The sequence below is a fragment of the Acomys russatus genome, chromosome X (assembly GCF_903995435.1).
Source record: "Acomys russatus chromosome X, mAcoRus1.1, whole genome shotgun sequence".
NCBI lineage: Eukaryota > Metazoa > Chordata > Mammalia > Rodentia > Muridae > Acomys > Acomys russatus.
The window spans coordinates 105159851-105173529 of record NC_067169.1 but is presented as its reverse complement, the minus strand read 5'-3'; the positions used below and the strand labels follow the sequence as shown (position 1 = coordinate 105173529).

Below are 13679 nucleotides of genomic sequence, written 5' to 3'. Positions count from 1 at the left end.
CTGGTTCATTCTAAGCATGGCTCTTTATTCATACTGTGAACCATTTTTACTTCATCCTATTTCACTTACTATTTGAACCATCTAGAGTTGGTGTGTGAGTTTATTTTCTGGCTGCTGTCATGAAAAGAAAAGCAGACAAAAATCAAGGAAGAAAAGATTTAAGTGTATCATTCCAGAGGGATGGAGAGCACAGTGGCAGAGAAGACATGGCAACAAGCGAGGATGGAGAGCACAGTGGCAGAGAAGACATGGCAACAAGCGAGGAAGTCTTGGGAGCAGGAGCAGGAAGCTGCCAATTGTATTGCCTCCATACTCAGGAAGCAGAGACAGAGAGAGAACAGTAAATAAGGTCAGCCTATAAACCCTCACAGCCTGGAGCCAGGACGGATTTCCTCTATTAAAGGCCCATCTCCTCAGTATTCCATAAATTTTCAAATCAACACTGTCAGCTGGGGACCAACTATTCAAGAAGAGGAGACAAGAAAGGCCACACTTTGGTCATACATTGTCCTCTGCACTGCAGCTATAGTGGCTTGTTTCAAATATACAGGTGGCCATATTGTTGCCCTCCTAATATGCTTTCCATGTTCCCCACTCATGAAGGCGTAACCTGTGGCAAAAGTGATTCAGAAGCCCCTGGAGGCACTATTTAAACTTGCAGGATTCCTGACACGTTTCAAACAAGTAGACTTACATTACTGTGTGTAGGCTTCACCTTTCCAAACCTACTTTATATAGGTTTATTTAACGGTTATACCTCCCTTCCAACCCACCTACCCTAGATGGAAGAGAAAGAGGTTAATGGGAACCAGAGAAGTAGACCTTGTTGAATTCAGTTCCTTGGAGCAATTCCTCTGGTGTAGTTAGTTAGCAGGATTTCATCAGACTAGCAATTTCACCAAAGTTGCTGCTGGAATCTGATACAGCAGCCAGAACCCAGAGAAGCAGCTGGAACCCAAATTAGCAGCTGAAGTCCAGAGCCTAGAAGCCTTCGCTGGAGTGGTTTTCTCTAGGAGCATCTCGAAGTGGAGCAATGAACAGCCAAACAATACCAAGACTCTCAGAGTCTGTACTAGGATGTGTTTCAGCTGGCAACTATCAAGTTCCCCCATGAGGTGGTTTGACTTCTAAGTGGATAAACATCACCTGTTCTTTCACAAGTCTGTTCCCCATCCCACACTTGGGATCAAAACAGAAACATGGTTTCATCCACTACAACTGAGAATATTGAGAGATTTTGGATGGCAGGTTTTAAAAGACTTTTGTTTCTCAGAGTGTGGTCTCATCTGATCAGGAGCACCTGAATGGTACATTTAACTTGAGCTCCTCAAGGCTCCCCTCAGACACACTGAATCACACCCTCTCTAGGCGGGAGGCATACATGTCTTTCAAACATTGATTCTGGTTTGGGAGCCAGTGGTCTGAACTCCTCAAGCAGCCTCCAATTCAGGAGTAAAAGATGCCGGAAAGGGGTGAACAGCTCAGAGAGATAAGCCATGCTCTCAGAGGCTAGGTTGGAGAGGGAACCAAGGACCAATGCAAGAGGTCACAAGAAGAGGCCAAGATGCAAACTGATGAAAACCCAACTCAAAGTTTATTCATTTTGATGGAGAGAAAGACATGCCTTTGATTTTTTTCTCTCCCTACAGGTTGACATTCAGAAACAAGCACTTTCTAGCATTGATCTTTATAGCCAGGCCTGGGCACTAGTAAGGATAGCAGGACAAAGAACCAATCGAGATGCCAAGAAAACTGACCAATGGAAGGGTTGAGAGCAGGAGGTAGGACCAACAGCCAAGACATCTTTCATCCTGATCATTTGAGACATTCCACTGCCTGCTCTGACTGCTCCATGACCTTTTGGCAACATTGCCCAGTAACCGAAATAATGTCTCACATAACCTCAAAATTCATTGATGACTGAACTCCTAGGCTTCCAATGATGTTAACTGCATTTTGGGGACATGGACGACGGTTCTAAGCTTCATGACTATCTGTCAAATGTAAGAACACTGGCTGTGTTAAAACAATAAGTCAACATGTACAACATAACCTTAATAAAGGAAGGAAGCTGGGGTGCATGGGAGACATCCATCACTTATAAAATGTTGTTTGTGAACATGTTCCGTTTCAACTGGCTATCTCCAGCTCACAAAGCCCTGTGTGACATTTCCTTCCCAGCCTAAACAAGCACATCGCAGGTGGAAATGCAGTCAATGTGACTGTTCCTGGGTCTATGGAATGGCTGGCGAGACAGAAACAGGATGTGGGGGAGGCAGAGGATTAGCTGGAGAGAAGACCAGGAAAATGAGGAAAAGCTTCATCTTCCTATGGCTCCAAAGCTTTATAGGTTCAAGCAGGAGCCAAATCCCCCGCCCTCATCAAGAGAGACAATGACACTGTTCCCTGACAGGGGCAATGAGGGCATTTTTCTTCCATTGAGCAGGAAGTATGTTAAAGGCAGGAGTTTAATAAAGAAACAATGCTTACAACAGGGGATGGAACAGAAGTTTTTCTGACTTCCTGCTGGTTCTTCATCTTGCTAGCATTGTCACTGCCCTGACCTGGCTCTATAAATCAAGGCTAGAAAATGGATTACTTTTGATCATCAACCCATAAGAGAGAGAAAAATCAAGGTTATGTATGTTTTTTAAAGCATTCTTTCTCTCCCTCAAAAGGAACAAATGTGTTTTTTGTGTTTTTAAGTATTTGTGATTTATTAAGAGGGAAAAGGGAGATAACAAAACTTTACACTATGTTATTGCAACTTTACATGAAATTTTATGTATTAAAAAATTAGTTATGCCAAGTGTGGTGGCACACGCCTGTAATCTCAGCATTCTGGGAGGCAGAAGCAGGCAGATCTCTGAGAGTTCGAGGCCAGCATGTTCTTCAGTGTGCATTCCAAGACAGCAAAGGCTACACAGAGAAACCCTGTCTCCAAAAACCAAAATAAAATTTCAGTTACACTCAAATATTCTTTCTTAATTTTTCTTTTGATTCTGTTGCTGCTGCTATTTTTTTAAAATAGAATCTCATGAATCCCATGCTGGCGTCAAACTCAATTTGTAGCTGATGATAGTTTTGAACTTCTGTCCCTCCTGAATGTCTGACCTGCCTGCATCCATCTCTCTTCTCGTTGCTGGGATTACAAGCATATGACATCATGTCCAGTTTATGTGGTACTAGGGATGGAAGCCAGGCCTTTGGGCATGCCAAATCATCTCTCTGACTTAGCTACATCTAAAATCCTTTAAACGCTTATATTTTACTATCTTTAAAAGGAGTCCCTGCCTTCTGTTATAGTTAACGCACAGATGGTAAGCCAGGAAGAAAGGAGGGGGAGGAGAAGATGATTCTATAATAAAGACTGAGAAAGAAAGTAGATGCATAGTCATACAGTAATACTCAGGAAGAAACAGAAGGAAACTGCTGAGCAAAGACCTTTTTACTACTACTACTTCTTCTTCTTCTTTTTATTGTTATTATTAAATTTTTACATGTACATTTACATTATTACACACATATACAATAAACTACCTACAGCAAGAAGAACCATGAAACAACCAGGAATTATATAAATGTTACATTCATGGTGATTTGGCTATTTGTATTTGGCAGCCTTGAAGAAAACATTTTTCTTATCTTGGTGAGTCTAAAATTCTGAACGTAAATCAATATCTATCATATCTCATCTCTATCAACTTAAAACATCTATCTAGATCCAAAAAAACATCTTAAGTCCTAAACAAATAAGCTTCATTGTAAAACTAAATTATCTGGTCTTCAACCCCATCAGAGACTTGAGAAGGAATAAAATTAATTACCTGAGTATACAAGGAGTGCAGGTTAGCAGCTTCTCAAATGAGAAGATGACAGAGACAGTTTGCTATCTGAACAGTCACCCAAAACTCTCTGTAACGTTGAGCATCATCTTCAGCCTTCTGACCCAGTATATATGACAGACATATTTGTGAGGCAGGAACTATTGAGGACTTGCTTACCCTGTCTTGGAAGAGTTTGGCCCTCGACTCTGCCTGCATCCAAGGTTGTCCATTTTTAGGCAGAATTCTGTCTGCGGTAGAAAAGAGGACATTTTGCCCAGTGGCTTGTTTGCCATGTTTGAAGCCATCTCCATAAGGAAGATTTTTGATGCTCATCATCCTCTTCGAGGTAGGCTGAGTGTTGCCAGGAGTTAACCTGTCTCATTGTCAATGAATCTTTAAAATAAAAAAAAAAAAAATCTTTAAATGCCATATTCTGTATGTCTCTGAGGTTTTTGAAGACTTTAGCTAACTATTCTACCTTACCTTTCTATAGAAACATATCTACCTAAAATGTATGCACCTAAAATGTATATTCTTATGATAAAAATAGACTAGTAATTGATATGACCAAGATCTGATCAACGAACAATTAACTTGTATAACTTACTTATCCTCAACAGCCTGCAATAGCACTTTCAAAGTATTGGGAGTAATCCTTGTATTATAATTGAGTTGTATGGGTACAAATATGTAGACTATATATATAGAGAGAGTAGAAATATATATAATTTGAATTCTATACCAATGTATTTAAAAATTAGACTTATTTTGCATCTATATACAAAACTGTATACCAGTGAATTAGAAACAACTTTGTTTTTAAGTTGGGGATTCGATTCACTAATCTACTTTTTGTCCTATCATCTCTATATATTTAAGGATTCCCCATTTTCAGTGTCTTGAAGTGCTCACTGACCTTTCAAAAGTTGATGAGTGGTACCAGGCATGATGGTGGTATATGCCTTTAATCTCAACAGTAAGGGGCAGAAGTAGAAGGGTATCTGTGAGTTTCAGGCCAGTCTGGTCTACATAGTGAGTTACAGTCAGTCAATTATGTACAGTTAGACCCTGTCTTCCAAAAAATAAAAGAAAAAAGTCAATGAGCATTTTGATATTTTTAAATAAATCTAGAAAGGAGCTGGGGAGGTAGCTAGGCTGGGAAAAGCACTCACTACCAAACCTGATAACGAGTTCAATCAGAGAGACTCTAATAATATAAGGTATATGGCTCTTTGATCTACACACACACACACACACACACACACACACACACACACACACACACATCTTGTGCATACTCCCCTAATCAATGTAAAAAAAACTTCAAAGGCAAATTATTTTCGCTATAAATCACGTTTCTGCCTTTATTTTCAAACGGCACAACAAACTTTTTTTTTTAAGTATTTATTTTCTCAAAGGATCACAAAGTGTTGACTCCAATTCCTTAATGATTCTACTTTTAGGAATTTATTAAAGGCGTGTACCTCCCTTACAACTCAACTACCCTGAATAGGAGGGAAAGGAGATTAAAGGAAGAATGAAACCTTCTGGGTATCAGTTCTGTGGAGCGATTTCCCTGGTGTAATTCTCAGGAGTCTAGCAGATCATCTGTCCGACAGAAGAAGCTGCACTGTCTGTGGACCAAACCTGGAGGTCTCCACCAACCACCCCAGCCAAACCCTCCAACTCCCCCAGCCATGGCCAGGAACCTCTGATTTCTCTCTTCTGGTTTCCTGCCCCCCCTCTTTCTCCCTCCCTCCCTCCATCGCCCCTCCCTCCTCCTAATCAATGACCTTTTTGGCAATACTCCTGGAATCCTTGGCCCCTGTCTTTTGTCTTGGGCTGATATGTCTTCTTTCTCTGAGTATATCTAAGATCTTTATCAGTGTGTAGAGACAAAGTTCAGTGGGATCAAGCATCCGAAGACTGTTTGACCTTGGACCCTGACTAAGGCAAGGTTACATTCTCTTCACAACGAAGGTTTTGTGTCTGTAAGAAGGAATCCATTGCTGTTTCTTTTGGAATCTTAGAAGTGTTTTGAATGTACTACTGAGACCTCCAAAGTCTTGTTACCATAAAAATAAATTATCTGGTTATGTTATTTCTCTTTTTCTTTGTTTGCATGTCTTTCTTTCTTTTTCTTTCTTTTTTTATTTGTTTGGTTGGTTGAGTTTTTTTTTTTCAACTTGGCTGTAATCTCATGGAGAAATAGTGTGACAGGCAATTAAACTAAACTCAGAATAATTGCATTTTAAACCAAGTAGACATTTTTCATGGCCAGATTCCATGAACTGAAAACTCTTTATCCTGATAAGAGTACATTAGAAAAAGTGACATTTATGGACCCTGTTACAGTTTGGAGACAGATTCGTGTCTCCTTGGTCCTACATCCATCATTTAGGTCACTGCCCTGTCAGTGGCACCTGCCAGTATAACATATATCTCTGTAAATCAGCTCACCCAGGGGGTCTGAGTGAAAAAGCAAAAGCAAACTTGGAGGGTGTGCTCTAATTAAATGTCTGTTCTTTTCATTCTTTCTATTTTTCTTTTCATATTTATTTACTTTTGCATTATTGTTTTCATCATCATGATTTATTGCCACATAAAATATGACAAGGCAAGCATCATGTTGCATGTCTGATTGCAATCATATTTGTCATTTTGTTTGTTTTGGGGACAGGCTCTCACTGTGCAGTCTAGGCTGCCATGGAATTTGACATACTTATTCTTCACTCGTCCATGTGCTGTGTCATCACCATGTCTTTCCCTTGTTGTCTTTTAAAATCATCTACAAACGTCAATATGCCTGTTATCTTTAGAAGTCACTTAAACATAAACAAGTAATAAAGAAGATTAATTTTAAGAACTGAACACAAAAACTGGTAACTTTTCATTGTCTCTAAGGTTTCAGTAATCACCCACTGATCCTCTTTGCTGCTTGCACTCCCCTTGGTGTGCTTTTTGTTAGTTTATCTTATTTAGTTGAGACAAGGTCTTGCTCCACCACCTATGCTGTCTTAAAACTCATGGCAATTCTCCTTCCTCAAAATCCTGAGTGTTGAGATAAACCAGCAATCCCAGCATCCACTTGGTCTTTTTAAAAATTTATTCACTTTAAATCCTGATTGTAGCTCCCTCCCTCATTGTCTCCCCGTCCCACCCTCCCTCCCTTTCCTCCTCTCCACTTCTCATAGTCCTCAGAAAAGGAGAGTCCTCCTCACCTAACATCTGACCTCAGCCTACCAAGTCTCATTTGAACTGCCTGTATCCTCTTCCTCTGCCCTTACAAGGCCACCCTACCAGGCAGAAATGATCAATGAGTGGGCACCAGAGTCCATGGCAGAGATAGCCCCTACTTAACACACTATGAGACCCACAATAAGACTGTGATGCCTGTCTACTACATCTGAGCAGAAGGTCTAGGTCTTCACCATGCATGGTCCTTTTTTGATGCATCAGTCTCTTCCTCTCTCCCCCAGATTTCTTGGTTCCATTGTATATCCCTTTGCTTATTTGGCCCACTCATTGGATGTAATTAAGTGAAAACTTGAATTAAATGTGTGTACTGAGATTTTTGCTCACCCATACTGACCTTCAGTAATTTGTCTTCATTCTGCTGCTCCTAATGACATGCCAGTGCTATAACAGCATTGGTGACCAGCTATGAAACATGAATAAATATGTACAATAATCTAATCATCAATGGTAGTTATTGAACTTAGCAGATGGTACTCTTCCATGGTACGTAGTTCTGTTTCTACTCAGAAGAGAAAATATGTGTATTGAGGCCAATACTTTTTTAAAAAACATAGTAGTTGGCCAAAACAAAAAGACTCCACTTTCTTGTGTGCTTTCTTTCCTTTTTTGACTTTGCTTGTTCAGATTTTCAGGATTTTTTTGTTTTGTTTTGAAAGAAAGAGAGATATTAAGTTGGGTGACTAGGGAGATGAGAAAGACCTGGGAAGAATAGAGGGATAGAAAGAATATAATAAAAAATATTGCATGAAATCAATTTTAAATAAAAATAAATGCATAGCCAAAATAAAATAGTAAAACAAAATATTTAATATGTGTATTAACTCTTTGAGAACCATAGGATGCATTTTCACCATATTCACCCCTTACAGTTCTGGTGAATTCCTCCCAGATTCATCTTATCCATTTCAATTTTGTGTCCTCCTTTAAAAAAAACCCACCGAGTTCAATTTGTGCTGCCCACGCACTCTTTAAGTGTAGGGCCACCTACCAGAGCATCTTTGACATACCAGTAGCCACGCCTTTAAAGATAACTGACTCTCCTTTCCCTAGAAATCATCAACCATAAATAGCTCCTCAGTTAGAGGAGTGGCTCATGTACCCCTCCCATATTCATGCCAGACTGTTGACTTGCTTTGGTCCTGAACAATGGGACTGCTATAAGTTCATGAGTGCAGTGTTCCTATCAAGTCCAGAAGACATTGTTTCACCCCAATTCTTCCCAGCCTCTGGCTCTTAAGGTCCTTCAGGTCCTTGTTCTGGACTGGTCTCTGAGCCTTAGGGACAGGGAGTGTGGCTGAACACTCCACAGACTCCCCTCCTTTACACTTTTGACCAGTTGTGACTGCAGCAAAGAATCTTCTCTAATGAGTTCTGAGAGCTCACTAGCCTATGGGGATAGAGACAAGAATTTAAGAGGGCTGTTTGATACTATATCTATCTAGATAAGTGGTAGTAGTAGGTTTATCTCTGGGCTCTTGAGTTCCACAGCCATGGATCCTCAGAAGCCAACTATTTGTATTTAGCCTAAAACTTATTGTGAGGATCATAAATATCCACGACTTAAAAACCATTTCTATGCTCACTTTAAAGACATAATTTCCATATCAATCCAAAATACAAAGGGAAACTTTGTCTGGTCTCCTGCCTCAAACTCATTCTTGGCAACCCCTTCCCAATCCCCCACCAAGTGATTAGTGCTTCCTTCAATCTCCATCTTTGAGAGGAATAGGAGCAATTGATCTCTTTTCACTTTGTTAATAGACATACACCTGCTTGTACAGCTAGAGCTTTCTGAGTTGTATGTGCTTCAGGACAGGATGTGGTGGTAAGTACTGCCTGTTTTTTCTCCACTAAAATTCTACAAACCTGTTTGTCAAAAGAAATAGAAGGAAACAGAAAGAGGAGCAAGAGAAGGAGGAGAGGAAAGGGGTAAAGAAGCAGGGGAAGAAGTCTATCACCTGCCCGGCACCTATCTATATTATCTATCCATTTCTATCTGGAAAAACAGGAAAATGTTTGACAATATTTGTTATTAGACTATCTTATCCAGAGTGGTCTTGAACACAAGAACTCAAATGATTTTTTTGCCTCACCACAAAGAGTAGCTGAACTATAAGCATTTGCCATCCTGTCGTGTGTGTGTGTGTGTATGTGTGTGTGTGTGTGTATGTGTGTATGTGTATTTTATATATTTTTTATTTTTGTCCTCAAACTTTGGAAGGAAAATGGCTATACTGAAAATGGTGCTCTTTTGCAGTATCATGTACTGGATAGTGGAGGTGGAGGCAGTAGAGGAAAACCATATCCACAGCACTGAGTGCCTGCTGTGTGTCAGGCACTACGCTAACCACCTTTAAGCTAACTCAGATGAGATTTACTAGCTATAAATTGTTCTAGACCTAATCAATATACTGAACAGCATTTGATATAGCGAACTTGCAATCTGGCAAGTTTGAGAATAGATACACATTCACCCCTATCATTAAGATAATATTAATTCTTCTTCATTCTCCATAGTCACTTCCTGTGCTTTTAAACCTCCTCCCTCTGTCCCTCTTGTTCCACCCAAGGCAATCACTCTTCTGAGTTCTATCATTCCCACTTAGTAGAATTTGAAATAAATGAAATTATCAAAGTTTGGCTTGTATTAATAGCTAATGCTTTAGGGCCTCGGTAGTTTTAGAACAAAATTTGTTTAGCTATTCATCTGGCTGTAGACTTTTGGGTTGTTTCCACCTTTTCATTATGCAAATAAAGCTACTTTGAACATTCTTATACAGATATATGTGTGGAAATACACACTGATTTCTCTTGTGCTAGTATCAGGCCATTTCCCAAAGTATGTATACAATTGTATACGACCAGACATATGCATCAGTTCCTGTTCTTCTACATTCTTTTTTTTTTAATTAATTTATTCTTGTTACATCTCAATGGTTATCTCATCCCTTGTATCCTCCCATTCTTCCCTCCCTCCCATTTTCCCATTATTCCCCTCCCCTATGACTGTTCCTGAGGGGGATTACCTCCCGCTGTGTATGCTCATAGGGTATCAAGTCTCTTCTCCATAACCTGCTGTCCTTCCTCTGAGTGCCACCAGGTCTCCCCTTCCAGGGGACATGGTCAAATGTGAGGCACCAGAGTACGTGAGAAAGTCATATCCCACTCTCCACTCGACTGTAGAGAATGTTCTGACCATTGGCTAGATCTGGGTAGGGGTTTAAAGTTTACCACCTGTATCGTCCTTGGCTGGTGCCTTAGTTTGAGCAGGACCCCTGGGCCCAAATCTGCCTATCATAATGTTCTACTTGTAGGTTTCTAGGACCCTCTGGATCCTTCTACTTTGCTATTCTCCCATGCTTCTCTCATTTAGAGTCCCAATAGGATGTCCTCCCCTCTGTTCCAGTTTCCTGGTAAGTGAAGGCTTTCGTGGGACATGCCCCTTGGGCTAGTATGCAAATATAAGTAATTATATACCATTTGAGTCTTTCTGCTTCTGGGTTAACTCACTCATTATGATCCTTTCTAGCTCTATCCTTCTTCTACATTCTTGCAAACAATTAATATAGTCATTCTTTCAAATTATATTCTTGTGGTTGCAAAGTAATAGCTTTTTGTCATTTCAATTTTCCACAGCACGAATGGGTTTGGAGTAAAGTCAGGCACAAGAAGGCACATATGATGTGATTTGAAACCAGTAGAGTAAAACAAACAAACAAAAAAACAAAACAAACAAAAACAATTGATACCAGGCTCTTAGAATGCAGCTCAGGGGTAAAGCACTTGTCTAGCTTGTACAATGTCCTGATTCAATCTCCAACACTGCAAAACAAACAAACAAACAGACAACAACAAATAACAATCACTCTTATGGAAGGTTAGGGTAGAATGGTACATACTAGAGGCTTTGGAAAGTACAGGAAAAGAATACATGGGGAGAGACTGACAGTCTACAGGTACAAAAATACAGCTAAATGGATTAGGAAGATTGAGTTTTCATGGTCAGTGCACTAGTAAGGTAACAATACATAGCAATATGAACTGTTTATTTCAAAAAGATGAAAGAAAAGATATTGATATTTTTTCTGAAGAAATAATAGATGACTGAGAAGATAGATGATAAATTTAAATATCATCCAATGGATGCATATATTGAAGCATTACACGACACACATTATTATGTACAGGTTTATGCTTGTTTTGTTTTGTTTTGTTTTTGTTTTTTGAGACAGGGTTTCTCTGTGTAGTCCTGGCTGTCATGGACTCACTTTGTAGACCAGGTTGGCCTCAAACTCACAGTGATCCACCTGCCTCTGCCTCCCGAGTGTTGGGATTAAAGGCGTGCACCACCACACCTGGCTAGGTTTATGCTTTTAAATATCAGTTATAATGAAAAACACACTTCTTTAATTATCAGTAAAGTTGGTCATCTTCTCATGTACTGGTTTTCTATATATATTCTTTAATCAAGTACTTAGTTCACTATTTTATAAATCATTTCCTGTTTGTTTTTGGTTATTATTTAATTTTGAGAGTCCTTTATATGTTGTGGATACATACATGTATTTTATGTGGGTGAAAGAGAATTATATGGTATGAAAATATTCTCAGTGCTGCTTCTAAGTTTCTAAGTTGAAATAATCAGTTTAATAAATTTACATCAATATACTGCAACATCTAAGAGTAAACTTAGGCATGTATGATGAAAGAGGAGTAAATAAAAAACGGTATAAAGTGATAAGGAGTAAAGTACATAAATGTTATGTAACTTTCACTATTCTTATTTTTGCAGCATTTTTGCCTCCTCTAAATAATTTCGAGGGGAAAAAAAGGTAAAAAGAAAAGCCTAGGCGCTCACAGATTTCTTATATGCTGGCCCAAAAGCACAATTTTTAAAGTATGGATATATTACATTTCATGAAACAGAAGAGCTTCTGTTTGAAGAGTATTTAAAGGGAAGCCATAAACAGGAGAACATACTTTAAAACCATATGAAGTACTCGCATCCACATAAAACCCACATGTCCTCAATATATAAAGAGCGCAAACCAAAATAATTAAGCAGGCAAAACAACAAAGTGGTAGTGGAATTCAGTGCCCTTATTTAATCATGAAGAAACCTCAACGAAGCCTCTAAAAGCAAGTTTAAGAGTGTCAACATCATAAAAAAAAAAATGAAGATTTGTGGAATGTTCCAGATAAAAGGGTGTTAAAGATAGATGATAGTCAAGGGCAGTACTTGAGCCTGTACTGGGTGTGGAAGTATTACAAAGGAAATTTTTAGAACAACAGAAAATGGTACAACATGGATAAGTTCCATAAACGGCCTTGATTAGATCTGGACAGTGCACTCCAGGCTGGGAGATGGTGTCCTGGAGTATTAGAGTCAAAGGCAGATGCCAGGTACGTGCTCCTCATTAGTAAGGTTCATTTTGATCATTTGCAAAAATATTTATCCAATTTCTGTATCATTTAATTGTTATATTTCCTTGGCAACTGATAATAAGCAGTCTATGAAAAGATATTTTATTACTTTGTAAGTATCTTCCTCATTGAAATTTCTAGCTAGATTTCACATTGATTCATTTGTTACTTAGTTATTTTTTTGATTCATTTGTTTTATGCACTCTTTATTATAATGTCTGCATAATGTTGTCTTTTCTCTTTTACATTTTTAGACTAATGATTTATTTATTTAGTAATTATGTATGTCCATGCACACTTACTCATGTGCATGCAATGGTACAGTGTGTGTGTGTGTGTGTGTGTGTGTGTGTGTGTGTGTGTGTGTGTGTGTAATCTGTGTGTATGCTATAGTGCAACTCAGAGGACAACTCATGGAAATCAGTCTGTACTTCTACTATATCTGTCCTTAGCACGTAGCTCACAATGTCAAGCTTGGCAGCAAGTACCTTTATACATGAAGCCCTGTTGTCAGCTTAAAATTGTTTTTTCAACTCCATCACTTCTCTTACATTGTAAGTCAGCATTTAGGATTTCATTTTATAACCCAATACTTTTTCCTTCTCATTTTTGTTATTGCTATGAGCTCAAGATTGTCCACTTTCCTCACAATGTTTTGTAATTATTATTTATTTTGATTCCAAGATTCTATAGATTTGATAAGTGGGAAGGTCTTTAAGCCAACTCCTGCACTTCATTGCTTTGTGGTATGACTAGCTCTTCCAGGCTCGACTGATACTTTCCGGTTTTTGTCACCCATATTAACTTATTTTTATACAAGAAATAAAAAAGGTTTTCTTAAACAAACAAACAAACAACAAAATGCAACAAATCTATGAAGACGTAAACACTCAGAAGAATGGTTTAATGTTTTGGATCCCCCTTCTGGCAGGCAATTAAAGCTTTTGTTTAGTACAAAAAAATGTGGATAAGCAGAATATTTTGATCCGTACATCATACTTTCTTTTTGAGAGGCAATATGTCTTCCCAGGTGTGGTAGTTTAAATAAAAATGACCCAATAGGTTTATATACTTGAATGCGTAGTCATTAGGGAGTAGCACTATTTGAGAAGGATTAGGAGGCATGGCCTTGTTAGAGTAGGTGTGGTCTGTTTCCCCTTCCCCTTTTGC

At 38.8% G+C, this 13679-nt stretch overlaps 1 pseudogene; it reads left to right on the top strand.

Annotated features, from left to right (window-relative positions):
* Positions 1-206: 206 nt before the first annotated feature.
* Positions 207-13679, top strand: part of LOC127185449 (non-histone chromosomal protein HMG-17-like) — a 38001-nt pseudogene continuing 24528 nt past the window's right edge.